Source organism: Quercus lobata, chromosome 5 (assembly GCF_001633185.2).
Source record: "Quercus lobata isolate SW786 chromosome 5, ValleyOak3.0 Primary Assembly, whole genome shotgun sequence".
Lineage (NCBI taxonomy): Eukaryota > Viridiplantae > Streptophyta > Magnoliopsida > Fagales > Fagaceae > Quercus > Quercus lobata.
In genome coordinates, this window is record NC_044908.1 from 35,103,959 (window position 1) to 35,129,162 (window position 25,204).

At 36.5% G+C, this 25,204-nt stretch overlaps 1 long non-coding RNA gene across 1 annotated transcript; it reads left to right on the forward strand.

The window, feature by feature from the left end:
* The first annotated feature begins 7,966 nt into the window (after positions 1–7,966).
* Positions 7,967–10,237, forward strand: LOC115989332. Its single transcript, XR_004091887.1, has 3 exons — positions 7,967–8,080; positions 8,168–8,220; positions 9,732–10,237. It is a non-coding gene; the product is annotated as an uncharacterized LOC115989332 (long non-coding RNA).
* The last annotated feature ends 14,967 nt before the right edge of the window (positions 10,238–25,204 follow it).

The window sequence follows — 25,204 nt, forward strand, 5'->3', positions numbered from 1 at the left end:
TGCATACAAATATTTGGATTACATTTTTTTGTAGGCTTAGGCATATTTTATATGGATTAGGTTCTGTGCATAGTTTGTATATCACCTATGTCATCTTCTTGCTGGTGTTATGTTCACCAGCGATTTATCATAATAGAAGGAGAGCGAATAATTCATGATATTGGTTAAATTTGCAAAGAGAGATTTTTGTAGATAACTAGTTATTGCTCACATGGAGTTTCCTAATTGCTGTTCTTAAGGATTTTATTTCAAAGAATGAAATCTTAAAGATTTTTAAGCTTCTATTGAGTTCATTAATATAAAATTTCAAAGGAATTGTCAGGTAAGTTATACCAGGAAATCCTTTGTGACCCAACTTTAGCTAAACAGCAAGGGGCAGGCGGGGGAGGGGGGGGGGGGGGGGGTGGTGGGGGGGGGTGGATTTAGACTAATATGTAAGTTAGAATTCTAATTTGTGGGTTTGGAAACATGTAACTTTGTCCTTTCCAGTAACAAAAGAGAGAAGAAAAGGCCTTAGATGAGTCTTTTCAGAGGAGATCATGTTAAGGATTCGGTTTCGATTGATTATAAGCTTTACAATGGCCTGGTGTTCCCTTTAGGTAGTGTCTTTTGTCCTGCAATAGTTCCACGTCTCTTCTTTTCTCTTGTCGTGAGAAAACCAAAGTGAGGGGAAGATGTAACAGGTTTGTTCTGTGCTGCAGCTATGCTAGTACAGATAGTTGAACTAGAAATAGGTCTTTCCCCTTCCCCCCACCACCAACTCCTTTTCCTGCACACTAGAAAGGGTGAAGCATGTCCTTTAATTATGTATTTTACTTGTTGGAGATGGTGCATTCGGAAAAATTGATTGGATAGACACACCCCGTTGACTCTGTGCACACATTTTAATGTCATTCTCTTAACTCGTCATTGTATTGGTATGCATGTAACTCCATCTACTTTTGGAGTGTTTTTATGTTTCTTGATATACATGTTTCCCAACTCCCAAGGCATTGAGGGAAGACAAAAATGCAGAAGTCATCACTATGAAGAAAAATTCAGTTTTCAAAATAATTTATATAATTAAAAAGTCAGACAAGATCAAGCTTTGGTAGAGTTTAAAGTGCTGGAAGACAGACATGTTGAAAAAAAAATTTCTGTTGAAGATGATATTTTAAAGTTATTGAAGAGGCTAAAGAAGTAAATTTGGAGTTTTTTCTTTTTCTTTTTTTTTTTTATAGGAAGAAAATTCGGAGTTGATTGAGGAGAATGACAAAATAATGAAATGGATATTATTAGAACTCTGTGAAAGATATAATTAAAGTTAAATATGATGGTGAGCCCATAATTGTCAAGCCTCATGATCCTATGGACAACACATTAGTCTCTTGATTTTCCAAGAAATAGAAAATTTTAATTTGGTCTTCAATCCTATATTTGACGTAGGCGGAAAACTATAGGAAGCATAACACGTCCACTTCAAGATAATAACCCTTGAATCCATACGGAGTTCCTTGAATCCACAAGAAGAACTTTCGAAATCCACTAGAAAAAAAATGGAGACAACTCTCAAAAATTTTATTAATATGAAAAAAACTGAATTACCTTTGAGACTACAATGCTCTTAAATAGATAAAAGAACCCTAGGACTACCAACTGCATTCCTAATGTGTCTAGGAGATACCTAAAACCCTGATTTGGGCGAGAAATGAAATTAGGCTAGAAAAGAGGAAAAATTACCAAAAAATGCAAAATTTGAAAATATTACAAAATCAAATCTTACAGACTCTAATAGATGGGACATTATTTTGACTTTTAAATGAAAAGATATAACGAGAATAATATTACTATAAATAACAAAAATGATAGAATGACATTTAGCCTGTTCATGCTTTCTGCTTTGCATCATATTAAGTGTGCTATGAGTAATAGGGGCAAAACAATAATATCATGTACTTTATATATAAATAATATTTTATGTGTTAGGGTTGACTTATCAAACCCTAAAACACTTTCACAGTAAACAACATGGTATCAGAGCCACCAAGCCACCGTTGCCGTTAACCCTAAAACACTTTCACAGTAAACAACATGGTATCAGAGCCACCAAGCCATCGCTGCTGTTAACCTGGACCACCACCCACCGATATTGTTGTCGCTGGCAACCATATCCCTACTCGCTAGCTCTGACAACCAACCCTAAGAGAGACTTCGACGATCTCGATTTAGTGGTTGAAGGAGATGTCCAGCGCCGGTGACCCTCTCTCCGGTCTCACGACACCAAATTGATGTCGCCTGATCGTGAGAGAGGCAGGGTTTTACTTGCCCTTCTCCAACGACCAACCTAGCTTACTCGCCGGTTCTCGCGCCGCCACTCTTGCACCCTAGTGCCGCCGCTAGAGCTTTTTCAGTTAAGGGTTTCAACCATGGTTTGATTTTCTTCTCTTCTTCAATACGTTCTCTGCATATTTGTTCAGGCAGCCTTAGGTTGATGTTTAGTGGTGGATTGGGCAATTTTTTTTTTTTTTTGGTATTGGTATGGATTTGTTGCTGCCTTGGTTTTTTTGGAATAGTTTGGTGTTGATTCGTTGATAGATGAGTTACTATTGACGTGGTTGACTGGTTGAAGTACATTGGTTGCTGGTTGGAGTTTGTTTTAATTCAGTCTAGCTTATTTCTTTAGTGTTAGTTTGTTCTTAAGATTGCTATTATGGAGTCCAAAGACAGTGCTTAGCCCCCTAATTATTTCTTATCTCCTGATATGTTATCAATTACCTCCATTCGTCTAAATGGTAGTAATTATGCTCAGTGGGCACAGGCAGTTGAAGTCTTTCTTCTTGGTAGAAAGAAGTTCGATTACGTGATTAAGGAACCTCCTATACCTACAGATCCTAAATTTGCTAATTGGAGAGCCGAAGATGCACAAATTAGGAGTTGTTTGTGGAATAGCATGGAGTCTAAGATCAGTTGTAGTTTGGTTTTCTTACCAACTGCTAAACTTGTTTGGGAACAAGCCCAGGAACTTTACTCTGGTGTTAACAATTTGAAGCGGATTTATGATCTTCATCAAAATTATTTCTCCTTAAGTTTGGGTGATATGTCTTTAGAAGACTATTATAACAAGTTTAAGGGTGTATGTGAAGAACTCAATATTTATCAGCCTATCTCCTCTAATGTTAAAATTATGAAGAAACAACGAGATTCTATGCATGTTGCTCGCTTCCTCTCTGGATTGCCTAAAAGTTTGAATCCAGTAAAATCACAAATCTTAGTTAGTCCAGACCTCCCTTCATTGAGTGAAGTTTTTGGTAGACTTCGACAGGCCACATTATTTGATTCGAGTATTGACCCTTTCTCTTCCTCCCATACTGATGCATTACCTTCTGGTGATAAATTTGCCTTTACCACTTATATGGGGAGTAATAGAGGTGGTCGTGGAGGTCGAGGTCGTGGGGGCCGAGGTCGTGGAGGTCGTGACCAAGGGGGTCGTGGGAGTGAACAAGGGGGTCGTGGTAAAGGATGTGGTCTTCGTAAGTGCACTTATTGTCATGGTAAGAATCATACAATAGACTTTTGTTGGGAGTTGTATGGTAAACCCTCGGCTAAGCAAGCTAGTTTTCAAGTTCAAGAACCACCTTCACAGCCACTTCCACCGACATCTAGAGTAGTCTCCATTCCTGAGGAAGAGTACAATCGCTTCTTGTCTCTGCATTCCAACTTTGTTGGGTCTGATTCTACTGCTACTTTGGCTCAACAAGGTACTTCCGCTGCTTGTCTTGCCACTCAGGACCCTTGGGTCATTGACTTAGGTGCTACTGATCATATGACAGGTACCTCAAGTTTACTCTCTGACCTTGAGCAATCTAGTAGTCTTCCCAATGTTACATTGGCAAATGGCTCAGCCATTACAGTTTCTGGTTTGGGCACTGCCAATTTTAGTCCTAATCTTTCTCTCTCTTCTGTCTTATATATTCCTGATTTTCCTTTTAACCTTTTGTCAATTAGTAAGCTTACTAAAATTTTGAATTGTGCTGCCATTTTTTTATCCACTCATTGTATCTTTTAGGATCTCAAAACGGGGAAGATTATTGGTGGAGGGCATGAAGCCGGTGGACTTTATTACTTGGATCGATGTGGTTCTTCCCGTTTAGTGGCTTCTCATTTGTCTATCTCGCCTCTTCAGCATCATTGTCACCTTGGTCATCCATCTCTCAAGAATTTGAAGTCATTAGTTCCATCGTGTCGTCAAATTGAGTATTTACAATGTTAAGCATGTCAGTTGGGTAAACACCCTAGGGTGCCTTTTGCCCCTAGGCGTGAGAGTCGTGTTAGTAGTCCTTTTCATTTAGTTCATTATGATATTTGGGGTCCAATAAACACTCCCTCATTGTTGGGATTTAGATATTTTGTCATTTTTGTTGATGATTATTCTAGAGTCACCTATCTTTATCTTATGAAAGAATGGTCTGAATTGTACTCAATTTTCAAATCATTTTATATGGAAATAAAGACTCGGTTTAATGCTTCGCTTCATATTTTTCGGTCTGATAATGCTCATGAATATTTTCATACATCTTTGTCTTAATTTTTTGATGATCATGGTATAATTCACCAATCTTCATGCCCCCATACTCCACAACAAAATGGTGTTGCTGAACGCAAAATGCGTCATTTGTTAGAGGTCACTCGTGCCTTAAAGTTTCATATGCATGTTCCCAAATCATATTGGAGTGATGCTGTTCTCACTGCCTGTCACCTAATTAATCGTATGCCTTCCACTGTTCTAGGTGATCAGATCCCTTATACTGTGCTCTCTCCTAATGCACCTTTGTTTCATCTACCTCCTTAGATCTTTGGTTGTGTGTGCTATGTTCATATCTTAGGTCCAGGGAGTGACAAACTTGATCCTAGATCCATTAAATGTGTTTTTTTTGGGAATTCTTGTACTCAGAAAGGATACCGATGTTACCCTCCTACTCTTCGGCGTTGTTTCATTAGTGCTGATGTCACATTTGATGAATCTCAGTCCTATTTCTCTCCTTCGGTTGCTAGTGACAGTTCTTCTCCTTGTCTTCCTCTCCTACCACTTGTGTCTCCTATTTGAATCTCCTCAGAAACCACTCCAGGTATATTGTCACTGGCAGAAACCTCCAACAGAGACCTCTACCCCGCCTAGTGATCCAACTCCTGATCCTGCCTCTCTTCCAATTGCTTTGCGCAAAGGTAAGTGTTCTTGTACCTCTCATCCTATCTCTCAGTTTGTCTCTTATGGTCACTTGTCTCCATCTCTATATCCCTTTACCACATCCTTGAATTCTACTATTGTCCCTAAGTCTGTCTAGGAGGCTATGTCCATCTCGGGTTGGAAATCTGCTATGGAGGCAGAAATGTTTGCCCTGTCTAAAAATGCTACTTGGTCTTTAGTTACTCGTCCTCTAGGGAAAACTATTGTTGGTTGTCGTTGGGTGTATACTGTGAAGTATTTGCCTGATGGTTCTATTGAGCATTTGAAAGCTCGCTTGGTTGCCAAAGGTTATACCCAGACATACGGTGTTGACTATGCCGAGACATTCTCACCTATTGCTAAAATTTCTTCTGTTCAGATTTTGATCTCCTTGGCTGCTAATTTGGGTTGGCCATTATTTCAGTTAGATGTTAAAAATGCATTCTTGAATGGCAATTTGAAGGAAGAGGTGTATATGGAGCAACCACCTGGGTTTGTTGCTCAAGGGGAGTCTGGAAAAGTGTGTAGGTTGCATAAGGCCATCTATGGTCTTAAACAATCTCCCAGAGCTTGGTTTGGTAAATTCAGTGAAGTAGTGTTAAAGTTTGGATTGCAACGTTGCCATTCTGATCACTCTGTGTTTTCTCATACCTCTGATAGAGGAAAGATTTTGATGATATTATATGTTGATGATATTATAATAACTGGAGATGACAAGCAGGGTATTGATGATTTGAAAAGATACCTTCAAAACTCCTTTCGAACTAAGGATCTGGGTAAACTTCGTTATTTCTTGGGTATTGAGGTAGCACGATCTAAAGAAGACATCAGTTTATTACAGAGGAAGTATGTGTTGGATATTTTGGAAGAAACTGGCTTGTTAGGGTCTAAACCAGTGGAGACTTCTATGGATCCTAATGTCAAATTGTATGAAGATCAGGGGGAGCTGTTATCTAATCCTGAGAGATATCGTCGTTTGGTTGGTAAACTAAATTATCTCACAATTACTCGCCCAGATATATCATTTGCAGTTAGTGTTTTGAGCCAGTTTATGAAAGATCCTCGCCTTCCACATTGGGAGGCAGTTATTCGAATTGTGAGGTATCTTAAAGCACATCCAGGCCGTGGTCTTTTGTATAAAGCTAATGGTCACCTACGGGTAGAAGCCTACACTTGATGTTGATTGGGCTGGATCACCGTCAGATAGAAAATCCACTACTGGGTATTGCACTTTTCTGGGAGGAAATCTGATTACTTGGAGAAGTAAGAAACAAACTGTTGTTGCCAGGTCTAGTGCAGAGGCTGAGTATAGAGCCATGGCACACACATCATGTGAGCTTATGTGGATTAAGCATTTACTTGAGGAATTAAGATTTGTTGTGAAGTTGCCTATGACTATGCATTGTGATAATCAAGCAGCAATTTACATTGCCTCCAATCCTATGTTCCATGAGCGAACCAAGCATATTGAAGTAGATTGTCATATTACTCGGGAGAAAGTAGAAGATGGTGTAATTGCTACTCCATATGTTTCTACAAGAGTCCAGATTGCTGATATGTTTACTAAAGCTTTATGTAAGACTCATTTGGGTTTATTATGTAACAAGCTAGGATTGTATGATATATACTCTCCAGCTTGAGGGGGAGTGTTATGAGTAATAGAGGCAAAACAATAATATCATGTACTTTATATATAAATAATATTTTATGTGTTAGGGTTGACTTATCAAACCCTAAAACACTTTCATAGTAAACAACAAAGTGTGTACCCTGCAATGGCATGAATGTAGATATTTTCAGCTGATTTCATACTTTATAAATTGAATCCACATTTATGTCCTAGGGGTTTTATTCTAATTGAATCTATTGGTTCATAGCTCATTCATAAAATTTTCTGTGCTCTATGCTACAGCATGCCAGGTGCACATTTTGTTTAGGTGTTGAATATTTTTCATTCCCCAAAATCATTGTAAGAAGAGTGCCTTTTTTGGCACCTTGTTTTTTTTCTTCTACACCCGATAGGTAAAATAAAATTTATGGAACATGCTTTTCTTATGAATTATGAACTCCACACAGTTTGAGATACCATGTAATTAACAAATAAATTGAAAATGTCTTTGAGGAAAGTAAGATGAACTAAGAATCTGCTTCTCTCTTTGTCTACCAAACTTTGAATGAGTCAAATGTCATGTTTTGGCCACATATTTTATATCCATACTAATGTTTTTGAGAGCCTAGAATTAGCAACGTTACATTTTTGATTGCAACAGAATTGTTGTGTGCTTGTGTGTCATTAGTTTTAGGCTAAAGTGCAAACTACACCCCTAAAGTTTGGGGGTCTTCGGATTTTACATCTTAAAGTTTCAGAATTTGGATTTTATCCCATGAAGTTATATTTTATTTGCACTAGTAGCTCTTCTATCCATATTTTCCATTAAGTGCTGCATAAGTTTGCTACTCGTGTTTAATTCTTCCAATAAAATGAGGCCACTTGGCATAATGAAAATGAAGTGGCATCATTTTATTGGATGAACTAAACATATGTGGCAAGATTATGTGGCACTTAATGTAAAATATGGACGGAAGGACTGTTGATGCAAATGGAAAATAACTTTAAGCAGTAAAATCCAAAGTCTGAAACTTTAGATATAAAATCCAAAGACCCTCAAACTTTAGGGTGTAGTTTGCACTTTAGCCTTGATTTTATACTTTAAATTATTTCTAGAGGAATGATTTACTATTCATATTTTCTGTATCTGGTTACCTCCTTTGCATCTTCATCTGCACTATCAATGCATACTCTTACATGTCTCTCTTCCATGGTCCAGATTGATTTCCATCTGGTACAACTCTTCTTTGCCTGCATGCCTTCCTTGGGTATGTTAATTGACACGTCTTAACATATATGGATAGTTTAATTTTGAAATGTCTCTACTATCTTAAAACTCTTATTTCTTGTGACAGCCGTATATTTGGTGGCTCAATATGCTCGCTATGATATGAGAAAAATGGAAGCAGTAAGTAAAGCCTTTTCTCTTTATAAGCCTGCAACGAATAAGATTGTTTACCTTTGTTAAATTGTTTCTCATTTGTTCTCTCCTTGTTTATAGACTGTTTATCTTTTTTTCTTTCCTTAATTATATCTCCTTAGTTCTTTCATATGTGCATCAGAAGTCCTTTTTAACAATTTTAGGACACTTGTGGTGCATATTGATCCACTTAGCAACTTCTGCTAAAATCCTTAATGCATTACATATACTGTATGGTGCTAATTATTTATCCCATTCAAATTCTGATTTATGTATCTTTATAAATTGTGCTTCTGGTGTCTAACCATCATACCATCATGTAAAACTTTTGAAGGCATTCTGCCTTTTCCACCTCACACACACGCACATATATATATCAGCCTGAATTTCATGGAAGCCTTTTTGCGGAAGGGCATACCTCACTGAGTTACATTAGTTTACCATTTGGCATGAAACCCTGCCTTACAAGGAAATCTTGCAAACTTCTGGTTCTTTCTGATCATGAGAATTTGAAACGAAGCAGTTATTCTACATGTAGGACATTTGTCTTTCATCAAACTTGTGAAGAAAAATGCATTTATACCCTGTTTATTCTTCATTAATTCGTTCTTTGTACCTGATACTTTGATGGCAGTGACAAACTCTTGAAAAAACGTTAAGTGTGTGTAGCCTTGATTTTTTCTTCATATTGATCTTCAACCCTTAGTTTAGGGGCCATAGCCTAATAATACCTAAAATAGAAACAATTTACCAAACAAAATATTTGACTTCCAAAATCAAATAAAGCTAATCTTGGTCATTTGATTTTTTATTTTTACTTGACTCAAGGTCTATATATGTATTGTATTGTACTCCTGTAGAGACAAGATTACAGTTTGCTTGATTAATAAAATTACTTTGGAAATTTTTCCAATGGTTTGGTGTTTGACCCAACCAACCCTAGGTACTAACTTCTAGAGGTTCTCTCTTGCTTGGTGCTAACTCCAAGCAAGTCTAGACTTTGACTCCTGAGTTATCTATCCTTTATTTTTCTGTTTTTCAATTTTATTGTTGTATTGCTTTGGTTTTGTGTCATTCGCTCTCCCTCTAAAAGAAACATAATGATATCTTTTGTGGCATACATCTCACTTGCCACTCCACCCTTCAGTTGTGCATTATTCAATCATTAATGACTTCTGAAAAAAGTTTTTAATGTCACCTTTAGTGGTCTACTTGCTTAGAAATTCTGAATTTATTAGATTGCGGTTGGATTTGGGGATTTAAATTCAAGGGATTTGAGGAACAATTATTAGTATATATAGCTTTATATGATATTAATAACACACGATAGTTTCAGCATTTGGAATGAAAGTCAACTTTTTTCTATTGATGGTTGGGGGTTAGCCCTCCCTACCCATAACCTAGTATACATAACTTGCCACTACAGGTAGCAAATTTCAAGCCAATTTTCAAACTGGAGCATTTTTAGGGTGGAATTGACCATAAATTCCTTTTCCCAGGTACATACATAAAATTTGGAAATATGGGTACAAGTACTTGAACATAGACCAAAGTACTTTTATATCTAAAATTGTAGCCCCTGGACAGCTCTACTGCAAGATATACGCTGCTCTCAAGCTCTCACTCTGTGGAGCTGTATCCAAGGCCATATCTGTCCAACTTGAATGAAGGTGGGGTTTAAGATTAGGTCTTTGGTATTACACCAAAAGACTTAACCAGTTGAACTAGCCAGCCCCTTCTACATTAAGATTCAGTTTACAGGATTGGAATTGACACTGGTTCTATTGCAAACTAAATTACACAGCTAGTATTTGCTTAAACATTTGGAAGCATTTTAAAACCATTTCATTTTACATATGAAGTTTTTTGAACACGGTGAACATAGGCTAGAACTTCAGATAATATCAGCATTAGCATCATAAACTGCTAATGTGGCTGATCCAGATGCTTCTTTTATCACAGACCTTACGCTGTAATAGAAAAATCATAAGTATTTTTATAAATGTTATATTAAATTCTCCACCCTTTTTCATTTCCCACACATGTGAGGAGTAATATATGCAAATTATTATATTGCATGTTTCATGTTTGGATTAAGACTATTGCCTATGTTATAACCTATTTACAAACAGGATCTTGTGGATTTAATGGCATGGCTGTAACTTGAAAAAAAGGTTAAAGTCACTGAAGCCACCTTAATTTTTTAAATAGCAGACTCTTCTCTATGATGTATTGTTGCTCTACTGGGATTAGTGGGAAGACGGCAGTTAGAACAACTAGGATGAACATACACACGCACACACACACAACCTTAGGAAATGGAGCAGAAGAAAAAAAGAGGAACAGAAGGTAAGAGAAATGGAATTAATTGCCACAGAAGAAAAAGAAGCAGGATCTGACCCAGAGCTTAAGGAGGTGAAAGTGAGACTGGATAAGCTTGAGGAGGCTGTGAAGGAGATTGTGGTTGAAACAAGAAACAACCTGCTAGTGGCTCAGTTAAAAAGCAGAAAGATGGTAGTGAGAAAAAGGATCTTGCAATGACTGAGCCAACCAACACCAATAATATATCAGAACCCAGCAATATTGTAGCTAAAGATCATCTCAACACACAGGAATCTGTGGAACCAAGACCAGGGTTTGGTCAAGAGTGTAAGTGGGGCACCAGTTCCTGAAGCTTTCCTGCAGGATCAAAAGGGCAAGATGCAAAATGGAGTGGCTTCTCAAGGTGCGAAGACTTGAATGAAAAAAGCTTCTTCAGTTCTGCTCATGTGGATAGAAAAGCACAAAACTTTTGTTTTACACAAAGCACGTGCCTGATTCAGTAAGCAACTAGGCATTTTTCCCTCTTTTTTTGGAAAGTCCAACAATCAATTGGTATGGTTTTGGGATCAGCACAGGTTACAGAGAGAGGTCCATTGATCCAAAATTTTAATTGCTTATAAGCAGAAATTTTATGCAGCTGAATCGTTGTCTCTTCTTTGGCATTTTCTCTGCTGGAAACTTGTGAGAATATTTATTTATAGAGCCTTTTTTTCCCCATTGATAATCAGTGTGAATGCCTCCAAGGAGAGTAAATTTTGATGCATGACATTGCCTAAGAGTGTGACTTGTTGGTTTCAAACAGCAGTAATCTTCTAGTTTCAATTGGTTAGTTTTACACTCCTGATCTCACCCTGATTATTGAAGTGACTCAAACCATGCAGGAACCAACAAGCTCAGAGTGTTGGTACATGGTTCTAGTTAATATTAATCCACCTAGTCCGTACGATTCAATTTGGGTTTTCAAAGCAATATCTCCAACACAGTGCAATATGGGAGGGCAGACTGGCCACTTTTATTTTGGGCTGCTCGCTAGTTTATTGTAGTGCGTAGTTGCATGTGATGTACTGCATGTTGAAGTTAAACAAATTCCATACTGTTGAATAAATATATACTTTACTAGAGGTCATGTAGACACATACCTTTGGTGGAGCCGATCACCAAATTGCTGGATCTTTCACTTTGCTTGCTTTACTAACTCCTCACGATCTCCTTTGTGGAACACCTCCAAGTCGCAGGAAAGGTTACTAAAGTCTCTTCTAGTTTTCACGCTCCAAATTCTAGGGAACAGTAGATGATGTCCCAGAGAGACGGCTTATTTTGAGAGAGCACTCAAAACTATACGTATGTTTTCTCATTGTGTCTAACCACTATCTGACTAATGTAGGAGTATTTAAATACTAGTAGAGATTCACTTACTATCAGATATATGTGATCCCTAAAAGATCTCATCTTTTAAATTTAAATGACTCCACTACTGATATTGATAACTCATATCAATATCTGTTAAGTTCAAATTTAAACTTATCAGATAACCCATGTGGACGATCCATGGGCCATGGTTTATGGGTTGGACCAAAACCAGCCCAATTTCTAACATCTCCCACTCGTCCACACTGGGTACTACAATCAGAACTAGCTCCTCTCAATCTTTTGTCCAATCCTCTCTTTATACAGAAAAATGGAATGTGCGACCTGACGAGAAGGTATAGGGTAGAAGTACTATATTAAGTCACCATCTAAACTAACATAGTACATCACTCATTGTATCTCGTCTATGCCCCAGATTATTTGATCACACCCGATCAAGTTTCTTTAATCCCTCATGAGTTCAAAACTCAAAGCAACACTTGATCCTATACCATATAATATGCTCATGATTATGTTGAAAAACAAATTCCTCATAATCGCTCGGGCTATGAGCCATAAAATAAATGGTGTGTTCTAAATAATCTTCCCCAGACACTCATGTCAATTCATTTACACTTGACCGCTTTCCTAGACATGCTCCGCGAGACCGTATATATCATGGCCCTAAGATGACATGCTAAAGTAGCGACATCAAACATTCACTTCATGACATAGTTCTAGGTCGAAAAAGGGCACAGAATGGACCATATAATGGTCGACTAGGGCTCACATAGTGACGGAGTAGGGATCTGTCCAATCACTCCCTTAATTGGTCGGCTATAGCACATACAGTATAATTTGTATGCTACAGTGGAGCGCCCACTCAACTGGGCTTGTCACACTCAAACACCGTACAAATCTTAGTCCAATTGCCACAAAAGCAACCAACCTGAGTTTCTCAGCACAGTTACACATCAAGTTCCTGTCCAAGATCTCACATTTGGCTTTATTCAGGCTTCATGAAGTTGTGGATACACTTCAAGTGCAACTCCCATAAGTCTCATCTTAGCCTAGCTAAGGCGACATTCATTATATTATCTTGCACGCCTCCCTAAGCGTCAAGATGATCACTTACTTGATTTACAGAAAAAAGAAAGTGATCACTATGTCTCATCCTGCTCGCTACTCAAGCGCTAGAGTGATCGTCTATGTGAGTAGACCGATCTAAGCCTGGTGACATATTCTCAAATAACGTGTGCTCAGTATGCAATATCAATTACATCACAAGATGAATCAAAATGAATAACATCATTATTGCATAAAGTATGAATAAACATAAATGTCCATAAGGTATCCAAAAAACATATCAAATCCTACAAAGTCCCAAACTCCTAACATGAGCCTGAAAGACATCTCTAGCAATGGCTTTTGTTAGTGGATCAGCCACCATCCTGCTAGTGGAGATATGTTGGAGGATCACCTCTCCTTGTGTAATAGCAAGACGAATGTAGTTATAACGAGTCTGTATGTGTTTGCTTTTGCTATGATACTTAGGATCTTTAGCATGAGAGAAGGCTGCCATATTATCACAATACATCTTTACAGCTTCATCTGCAAGAGATGTCACCCTTAGGCTTTGGAAAAATCTCTTTAACCAAACAGCTTCTTGTGCTGCTGTTGAACAAGCAACATACTCAGACTCCATTGTGGATAAAGCAATGCAAGACTGTTTCTTACTGCACCAAGAGATAGTTGCACCAATAAGTAGAAATGCATAACCTGTAGTGGACTTGCGCTCATCTCTATCACTGGCCCAGTTAGCATCAGAATATCCTCTCAATCTCAAATCTCCACCCTGATAGCAAAGAATGAGATCCGATGTCCCACGAAGGTATCGAAAAATCCTCTTAACTGCTTGCCAATGAACAGGTCCTAGATTACTTTGATAACGACTAACCATACCAACTGCAAAACAGATGCCTGGTCGAGTACACAACATAGCATACATTAGACTTCCAACTGCACTTGCATAGGGAACTCTTGCCATTTCTCTCTTTTCCTTTTCTGATTTAGGGCAATCTTCAAGGCTTAATGTATGTCCCTTCTCAATTGGAGTGTCTATGGGTTTGGAATTATGCATACGGAATCGCTCTAAGATCATCTTTATGTAAGTTTCTTGAGACAAACAAAGAAGCTTCTTTGAGCGATCCCTGAAGATCTTAACTCCAAGCACATAATTAGCCTCTCCCATGTCCTTCATTTCAAAAATAGAGGACAACCACCTTTTGGTGGTGACAATCATCTCCATGTCATTTCCAGCCAACAAAATGTCGTCCACATACAAAGACAGGATAAGTAAACTTTTTCCTGATCGTTTGACATACACACAATGGTCTTCTTCCATCATTTCGAAACCAATCGAAATAATAGCCTTATGAAATTTGAAATATCATTGTCTAGACGCTTGCTTTAGGCCATAAATGGAACGTTTAAGGCGGCACACTTTGTGCCTTTGTTCCTTGACCTCAAAGCCAATAGGTTGATCCATATAGATCTCCTTGTCTAGTTCTCCATTGAGAAATGCAGTCTTTACATCCATTTGGAAGAGTTCCAAATCCAAATGTGCAACAATAGCCAGAATAAGGCAAATAGAGACAAATTTCACTATTGGGGAGAAAGTCTCTTCATAGTCTATCCCTTCTCTTTGAGTATAGCCTTTCGCCACGAGACGAGCCTTATATTTGTCAATCGATCCATCTGCCTTGCACTTTATTTTTAAGAACCACTTGTTTCCAATGGTCTTGCGCCCTGGCGGAAGGTCAACCAACTCCCAAACTTGATTCTTTGCCATAGAATCCATCTCATCCCTCATGGCAACTATCCATTTATGTGAAGCAGGTGAAGCTAATGCTTCCTCATAGGAAGCAGGCTCATCAAGGTCCAGTGAATCACATATAAAAGATTCCCCCTCAATCTCAAAATGATGACGGGGAATAGTTCCACGTTCACTTCTATGTACCTTGGATCCTTGTGTGTCACTATCTAGTGGTTTGCTCCCACTAGGAGCAAAATCACTCCCACTATCTTTGGCGATTTCAGGATGAAGTTGTGATTCTCCACCCTCGCCCAAAGATGGTATGACACCTTCAAGTTCTTGCAGCTCATAAAGCTGAAGATCTTGTTTTGCTTCACTGATGCTTGGAAAATCATCTTCAATGAAGTTGACATCACGAGACTCTATCTCAGTCATTCCACCATCAGAATGTTCACCATACATTACATATCCCTTTGAGCTTTTTGAATATCTTATAAAGATTTTCTTACTTGCTCTAGGGCCCAATTTCCCATACTTATGGGAAGTACTGTGAACAAAACCTGCACAACCCCAAGGCCGCAAGTTCTCCAAATCGGGTTTTGCACCAGTCCATAACTCATATGGTGTTGTGGGAACTGACTTAGAAGGCACACGGTTAAGGATGTAGGCAGCAGTCATCAATGCATCCCCCCAAAACGAAATTGGAAAGTTGGCTTGCGCCATCATCGATCTAATCATCTCTAATAGAGTACGATTCCTTCTCTCTGCAACACCATTTTGTTGTGGAGTACCAGGAATCGTCAATTGCCTACGTATCCCTTTTTCCTCACACAGTTCCTGAAACTGTTTAGACAAATATTCACGACCCCTATCAGCTCGAAAAACCTTTAGGTTCCTTTCTTTTTGATTCTCAACCTCTGCCACAAAGCGCTTAAAGCAATCTAATGCTTCAAAGCGATGAGAAATTAGATAGACATAACTGAAACGTGAATAGTCATCTATAAATGTGAGAAAATAAGAGGCGCCATGACGTGCCTTAACATTCATAGGTCCACATATGCCTGAATGGACTACTTCCAAAGGATGAGTTGCCCTTGGAGCCTTACCAAAAGGCTTTCTACAGGCCTTTCCAGCTAGATAAGGTTCACACATAGGTAGGCTTACATTAGTGGTAGACCCCAATAGGCCTTCTCTAGCTAGTCTAGCCAATCTATCTTTTCCTATGTGTCCAAGTCTAGCATGCCACATTACAGAATCAGAAATATCATTATTATGAGCAATGAAAGAAAAAGAGGAATGATCTAAATCCAACATAAAGAAATTATTAGATAAATAACCATGTCCATACAAGGTTTTATTTAAATAAAAATCCAACTGAGGACCATCAAAACGGAAACTAAATCCAAGTCTAAGCATAGTAAGTACTGAAAATAGATTACATTGGACATCAGGTGCATGAAGCACATCATGAAGAAGTAACGTACGTCCCAGATGCAATTTGAGTTGGTAGGTTCCAACTCCTATGACTTCTTCTTGAGCTCCGTTACCCAAAATAACGTACTGTGTGCCTATTGGTATCCTTTTGTAATCCACACACCCAACTCTATCTCTGGCTATATGTTTGGTTGCTTCTGAATCTACAATCCACCCAGGAATAGTATGAGCAACAAAAACATGTGTACAAACATAAGTAATAGCAGAGTTGTTAAGAATGGATACCTTCTTCGGCTCAGTGCACTCACGAGCGAAGTGACCCTTCTTACCACAATTGTAGCACTTGATCTTTGCCTTGTCCTTCTTAGCACGCTTGCCCTTTTGGCGCTTTGCTATCTTGCCTTCTTTAGACCCAAGGTTACCAGCTCCTTTGGCATTCCTCCCTTGTCCTTTGCGTTTAGGCCTGAATGCCTTCCGCTACCCAGATTGGACGACAAGGAGGGTGTTTTGGTACGCCCCCATGTGCTTTGCCTCAAGCTCGAGATGACGAGAAATATCAGCAAAAGTCTTGATATTCTAAGTATGTGTCAAAACAAGCTTCATTTGCCCCCAAGTAGGTTCAAGCAGTGAACGTATCACCGCTGTGACCTGTTGTTCATCAGAGAGATTATTACCAGCAACATTTAGGTCACGGATCAATGCTGACATTGTCCTTAGATGTTCAGCTATGCTATGTTTTGAATCCATAACATATTGCTCAAACTTCAAAGTAAGAGCTTGCAACCTAGTTGCTGAAGTCCCTCCAAAGGCAATCTTAAGCTGGTTCCACATCTCTTGGGCATTTGGGTAGTTCTCAAACTCCCCAATAAGATCATTGTGCATGCTACTCAGCATAGTGAAGCGTGCACAACGATCTTTCTTAACCCAAGACTCATAGGCCTCTAAGTCACGGCGATGTTGGGCAGTATTCCCATTTTCAGGTTGCATCATCACATTGGTTAGGGTTTCAATGACCTCTTGTTCATTAAGCAGATATTGAATTTTTCTATGCCACATATCATAGTTGGTTCCATCTAGTTTCTCACCCTTAGTTAGATCAGCAACTACATTCTTAGTGGTCATGTTCACTACATTCATTACACAAGTTGACATTAGCACATACATTTTTAGATTTTATTTTCAAAAAATCCAACTAGACCATGATATTCCTTTCTACATAGTAAGATCGAAAATTTCGCTAAGCTCATAATCATCTCTCACTATGTAAATTGGAATAACACATCTAATTGATTTTTAAATAAAATTTTGTGAAGAATAAAACATCACACCATACACACATTAAATCATACATATAACATGTGTCCATACATTTTTGTGCACAACACATTGTGCATGGGCTCCACTATAAGCCCTATTGGTAATTTCATACAACATGCTAAGACAAAATTTGAAAATTATAGGTAACCGTGAAACACATCCCCTTACATGGCTTCCAAAATTAAATTACATAGCCTTAAATTACATTGCAAAAAACAATGGCCCAAAAAAATTGCCAAAAAAACATTGGCCCAAAAAATTACATATTCAAGTATCCTACTACAAAGATTCTATTTGTAATTAAAAAATTGGGGATGTCACGTTACCAAATAATTTCAAAATTGTCTTATCCATCCATAATAACAATAAATAAAAATATACATGTTGTATAAATTACCAGTACAATCTTTAACTTTAGAGATGAGCCAAAGAGTTTCATAAACCCTTTGGATACATATTCATCACATAATGCATTCATATAATATCAATTCAATCATATCACAATATGTTAAAAAGACATCATAAATTAATTCAAAGATTGAAACCATGCATAATTATACAGAAAATTAGAAAACTAATTTCATAATTTTCTCATGTTATCACAATTATATTTTAACATCACAGTTAAAAAAAAATTGCCACTACAAGTACACATATGTCACATTAGAAAAAATGTGGTCTAAACAAAATTAAGAATATATATAGTTTTACTATAAATTAAAAAAATATATATATAAATTAAAAGCCCATTGTTTGTAAACAATATTACAAACCCACACAGCCACTTGCATGTGGCTTATCACTTGCACAGTTTCCTTGTTGAAGGAAACAACAACAATATGTGATACACCAACGTGATATGCACATTATCTTTATCAAGGTGTAACTAATAAAGTAGTGTGGGGCCCTTATATTTGTGTGTATATGAAACAAGGATAGTGTTCTAGTGTAACTAACACACTAACATCAATGTGGGGCTCCTTTCTTTTTCTTTTTTTTTTTGGTGAAAGCAACGTGGGACTCTTATACATTACACAATATTAGATAACCACTCAAACAATTAGTGGTTAGTGGAGCCCGCACGGTACACTATTATAAAACAATTTTCACTTTATTGTTCATCCTCTTCCACGTTAGACATCAAATTTTCAGATTTTATCAGATACAACCATAATCTTTAAAAGACCATAACTTTCTCATTTAAAGTCTAAATTAAGCATGTAAACTGTCGTTTTAAAGCTTATGGAATGTACTTTCAAATCATTAAAAAATATTTGACATTAAACAAGATTTAATGGGTCAAAATAAGCCTGTAAATTTCAGATTTCATGTAAACAATCAAAAATTACAGCTTTTTATTTCTCTCTCTACATGCCATAACATGCCTAAAAAAAAAATTACAGATCTGAAAAATTAAAAAAAAATTACAGATTTGAAAAAATTAAAAATTACTTAAACTTTTAATTTTAGCATGCATATGGGATTATATATTTAAGAGATCATGACATCATTCAAGAGTGAAAACAAGCATAAAACGGCTCTGATACCAATGTTGAATAAATATATACTTTACTAGAGGTCATGTAGACACATACCTTTGGTGGAGCAGATCACCAAATTGCCGGATCTTTCACTTTGCTTGCTTTACTAACTCCTCACGATCTCCTTTGTGGAACACCTCCAAGTCGCAGGAAAGGCTACTAGAGTCTCTCATAGTTTCCACGCTCCAAATTCTAGGGAACAGTAGATGATGTCCCAGAGAGATGGCTTATTTTGAGAGAGCACTCAAAACTATACGTATGTTTTCTCACTGTGTCTAACCACTATCTGACTAATGTAGGAGTATTTAAATACTAGTAGAGATTCACTTACTGTCAGATATATGTGATCCCTAAAAGATCTCATCTTTTAAATTTAAATGACTCCACTACTGATAATGATAACTCATATCAATATCTGTTAAGTTCAAATTTAAACTTATTTATCAGATAACCCATGTGGACGATCCATGGGCCATGGTTTATGGGTTGGGCCAAAACCAGCCCAATTTCTAACACATACAATAGTTACGTAAGTTCTATTTGTAAGTTAAACTGTAGAAGGCAAACTGTTGTGGGTGAGGGGGGCAGCCACTCAAAAGTCTTATATATATTCACGAATCCTGAAGATTATCTTTACATTGCGAGTATAACCACATTATTTCAATCAAAATTGTAACATGCAATTTAAACAGCTGAACTGAACGCATGCAATTAATTATTTTCATTTTGTGGCTGTCTTTACCCCTTATCTATATCTATATAATAACTAATAGTTGAAATGTTTGACTTTTTATTGATCGCCCCTTATTGCACCACGTGACTACATAAATTACTGACACGTATATGATTAAAAACACAAACAATTGTATCTTTTCAGTTAAACATTCACCTTTAAAAAAAAAGAAAAAAACTACCTATTATTACAAACTAGAGGCACAACTCTTGGGGCAGCAGTGTAGTTATAAATAAAACATCACTTCTTTTTTATATCTTTCTTGCTATACTGAACAGTTATGTCTTTTCTCCTTCACAATTTACATATAAATTAAAGTTTTTTCCCTTTAAGTTTTCCCTTTCTTCTTCTTTGCCGTTCTCTTTGCCTCTCTCAATTCCCAAAACCCCTAAACCATAGCCCATGGGCGCTCTCTCACTCCCTCAAAGGCGGAAAATGCCAGCCTCCCACCACCATCATATACCGCCAAAGCCGCTACCAGTGCAGGTATTTTTAAACAATAAAATTGGTGTTGTATATGATTTTATTTTTGTTATCTTAGATTTAGGTATTTGGATTATTGGTTTGATTTTCTTTAATTTAGGTATTTGGATAATTGGTTTTGATTAAGGTTGAACCCATGCAAAATTGAAGATATCTACTTCTACTACTCTCTCTCAGCCTCTCCATCTTTTCCCTAAAAAACACAAAATACGAACTAACCTTTGACCTCTTGGTTATTGGTGTTAAATACCATAATTTTATTGCTCTTTATTTGTTTAGGTTGATTGAAATAAATAAAATTTACTAGTAATATGTTATTATGCTATAAATTGTTGTTAATTTTATTTATTTACTAGCCTTCTTGGGCCTCTGTTTAATGTGGATTTTTCCTTCCTTTCTGTTTTAATTTTGTGTCAGTTTACTAAATTATGTGTATTTTTAAGATGGTGGTTTGTTCTCCTCAATTGAGTCGCAAAGCTGAGAGTGTTATGAATATAAAATAAAGTTACTGGTGAAGGATCTGTCAACCGTAGGCCACAAAACTTGCATAAGTTTACATACTCTCAATTTGGCTTTCAATATTGGTCATTGTCCCTAGTAGGCTATACAACAAGACTTCCTTTGCATCTCTCATGCCCACACGAACCACATTGTGGGTGTCCTTTCTGTGTTTTTCTTACTTTCTCTTTGTTTATATTGCTCTTGGTATCAGAAATTTTGTATATACTTCATTGTGTGTGTGTGATAAATTACAGTGGTTAGATGTTAAATACTTAGTAACTATTTATACATTTGTATTTTGTTTAAAGTTGTACTACAAGTTGAAGATTTTGGTTGGTGACTGTGTAATTTGCTCCCCAAAGTGTTTGTAAAAATGTCTAAACCAAACTTTCCATCACTTAGGAAGTACAAGGTAAAAAATCTAATAGAAAACTTTCCATCCTTACTGAAAGTTATTTTGAATCTTAACTTCAATGTGAAGGGTTCATTGAATTTTTTCAAATAAGCTTTCACTTTGAGGATAATATTTCCTATTAATATAGCAGTCCTATACTCCTATTGTTGAGTGCTCTGCTTATGGGGATATTTAGATTTGCTTAGGAATTTGATTCCTGGGAACTATTTTTTTATTTTTTATTTTATTTTAAGGTGGTGTTGTCTTTGTTAGAAAAAGAGGAAAATGAAGTTTATAAGAAGCCTAAATTTGAGATAAAGAAAGGGTATTTCGTTCCCCATTGTTACTTCCCAGAAATGCCAAAAATAACTGTTTCACTTGAACTTGGGACCTATATGGCTTGAATTGTTTAAGAACTTTGTATGTCTGAAGCAATTTAGTAATAATTTTCATTTTTTAATCCTACTTAGTTTTTGAAGATATTTTTTTCATCTATTCTTTGTTCACCAATATCTATTTCTTTCAAATGGTAAATGTTTTAGTGACTCTACTTCTTTACACTATCAATGTTAAAGTTGTTCTCTATATACAGGTGTTGAATGTATCATTGTGGCTGCTGCTTCTAAAGATAACACCCTAAGGTTGTGGAAGGTAAAAGGCTATTTTTCTTCAAAATATATCGAATTCTTGTGGGAAAGAGTTCCATCCATGTTTGAAACATACTTTCTGGAATAATAATAGTAACAATAAAGAAATGAATAGATATTTTAAATAACAAATTAATTACTACCCACAGCAGGCTCAATATAAGCATAATACAAATTGCACCATGATATCACCAATATCCACTAAAGAAAGGGACTAGCAATGAGTTCTAAGGAAAATATCTTTAAAAAAAAACATTTATTTCTTTTTTAATCACATTGATCCTCTAGGGTGTGCCAATCATAAGATAACTAATGTCTATCTTATTTTATCTAAAGTCTGTAACTTCACTTTTTATTCCATTGTACCTTTTCCTTTGTCTTGGTATTTTAAAAGTTTGTATGTTTTCATTATAGATAAAAGTCTATTACAAAAAATATATAATGAAAGCAGTTGATGAAGAAGAAATTAGCTTGATGAAACAATACAACTTTACATCAATGGGATTTGGATATGAATTTGATGTGGTAGTTGTTCCTAATTGATAGATTCTCCTTAAGTCCAGATTGCTTGATTAAAATCCCAAAACAACTTTTAGTTTTGCCAATTGAATAGTGGTTAATAGTATTTCTATTATATTTGAACTCTAAATGATTTTACTGACAACGCTTTTCATCTTTATGCATATGTAGTACCACCTTAGTACCTTAAAACATGGTGAAATGACCTTTTTGGCTAATTAGTAAGAGGGCTATTTTCTGCATTTTCAAGTTGTAGCTTATCATGTAAATTATGCATGATTGTCCCTTCTTAGGCTCATGCCACTATATTTTCATTAGGAAAAAAAATGTTCATTTTAGTTTTGCATAAGGTGGTTATGAAATTCATTTTCTTTCCCCTTAAATTTGATAATAGTTTGCCCTTTTCATCATATCCTTGATCTCTAGGAGAATATATCTTTGTCTAGTTGACAATAGACTATATAATATGCTGGGTTTAGAGAATTTTTATCAACTCCTATGAATATATATGAGAAATATGACTTTCCATTTTGAGGAATATTAAATGACTCAATGGAGAAATAAATTTCATGTTCTAGGGGAATAAAAACTTTTTGATTTGAATTTTCATTTAGAAGAAAAGATGTAGCTTTAAAGGAGGCTCAAAATTCGTTTATGTTAATAAAATAAAAGAAATTTGTTGATTACTTAAGTTGCCAACAAAATTTTTTGATTGCATGGTTTAGGAATTGTCATAGGGGCAGTTTAAGTTTAGAATTTATTTTTCATTTATTAGGAATATCAGGCAAATAGTTCATGTGTTTATTGCTATCACATACATTTGATAGGATTACCTACAGGACAAGGTTTTGTTCTGATAATAACCCAATGTACCTCTCTTCTTTATAATTATTACTATTGCATTCATTTGATTGAAAGACCATAGTTTAGCTTAAGGTTGTCTAATTTTCATTCTTTTGATATTTGGGTGTTAAGCGTTTTTGATCAACTTCTTTTGTATTTCTCATGTCTTCGCAAACAGCACAAGATGTGAGTTGTGTACTTTTATGATGCCTGGACTGCACAAGATGCAGCTATTGTTAATGAACAATTACATGCCTGGACTGCACAAAATGTCTCTGCAATTTAAGGTCAGATAAGTTACAATTTGAATTTGTGGTTTTTGGATCCAATTTGGCACATTGGTTTTCAAATTGTGTTCATTTAATCAAAACTTAACAATAAGGTTCTAAATATTTTATAGATTTCTTGGTGTTAGTGGCAGTTAATTACTATTTTTTTTATAGGATAGATTTGGTTTTAATTAAGGTTTTGATTTATAATTAGTTTCTAGAAGGATTTTCCTGTTACTTCTTCGTTTACTGCAATTCCAAAAGGTTGATTATTTAGTTTGAAAGAAATTTGTCTTTTTTGGTTTTTAATTGTTCTAATAATGGTTGAATATTTTTGCTTATTGTTTTTAGGTACACAAAGCTGTTCATTTAGGCTATTATTGGATTATCCTTGAACTTAGATTCATGATTTGAATTTTCATAAAGATAGTGCTCAGTGATGGCATTACTCATTAAACTGAAACATAACAATTTGATTGTGTCTCTTGCTGCTACTATTGTTGCCCCTAGTGAGTAAGAGTTTGAGTTAGGTTATTTTGGTAGTTTAGAAGGTGTAGGAGTGGTGGAGAAAGTAGGGGTAGAGGTGGAGATGAAGGAGTATAAGTATGAGCAATTACCTAAAGCCCTTGAAAAGTTTGGAAATGAGTATTATATCTTTCTTTTCTTTTTGTTTGTTTTTTAAATATTTAATATAGATTTGTTGACATTGGGACTAAAGGAAAAAAAAGGGTTTACATCTTAGGTCCTATGAAGCACGGAAGCAGAACCAGAGGTGCCGCACCCGCATCTGACGCAGCGACGCGCGAGGGATGTTGTTGCTCGTGCGTCGGGCCGCGTCATGCCACATGGCTTTTTTTTTTTTTTTTTAGCTGGCTTGTGCTGACTCGCGCCGACGCGGCTATGACTCGAGCCAATTCGCACTGAATTGGGCCGACTTGGACCGTATCGGTCGAAACCGCCGATTCAGGTCGAAATTCAAAAAAAAAAAAAAAAGGTGCAAAACGCACCATTTGAGCCAAATATTAAACCCCATTGAAGGCTCACTTTACACAAACACACCAAACTTCAGCTCTCTGCCTCTCTCTCACTCCGTCACTTGTCTCTCACTCTCTCTGTGCTCTTTGCCTCTGTCTCTGCTCGCTGTGAGACACTCAACCAGTGCCGAGTCAGTCACTTGACTCACTTCAGCTCATTCTTTCTTCAACTCTCTCTCACGCGTTCTTAACTCTGGTACCTTTCAATCTTAGTTTGATCTTTGATTTCAATGATTTGTGATTTGTGAATCTGTGATATTGATTTGTGAATCTTAGTTTTATTTAGTTAATAGTTATTACTTATTACTCATTGTGAATCTGTGAACTTGGGTTTGATTTATAATTAATTTATTTAGGTAATACTTAATAGTTATTATTTGTAGGTTAAATTGAATCTATTGAATTTGCAATGGATGAAGTTACTAGCACAGAAACTTCAACTCAAGAAGTGCCAAATGCTGAATGTCCTCTTTGGTAGTATGTGACTAAAGTAAAAAAACCACCTGGTGCTACCGTTAAAAAAGGTGGAAACACATACTTTATGTGCAACTATTGTGGTGTAGTTTATTTGGGATCCTATTCTAGGGTTAAGGCTCATTTATTAAAAATTCTTAATAAAGGTATTAAAGCATGCCCTAATGTGACACCGAGCCATAGGTTGGAAATGCAGCGAATGCATGATCAAGTTGAGAATGATAAGTTAGAGAGAGAACAGAGAAGTCGAATTCCCTTACCCTCACCTCTCCCAGGCCATGGGCCTATACCTATTTCCC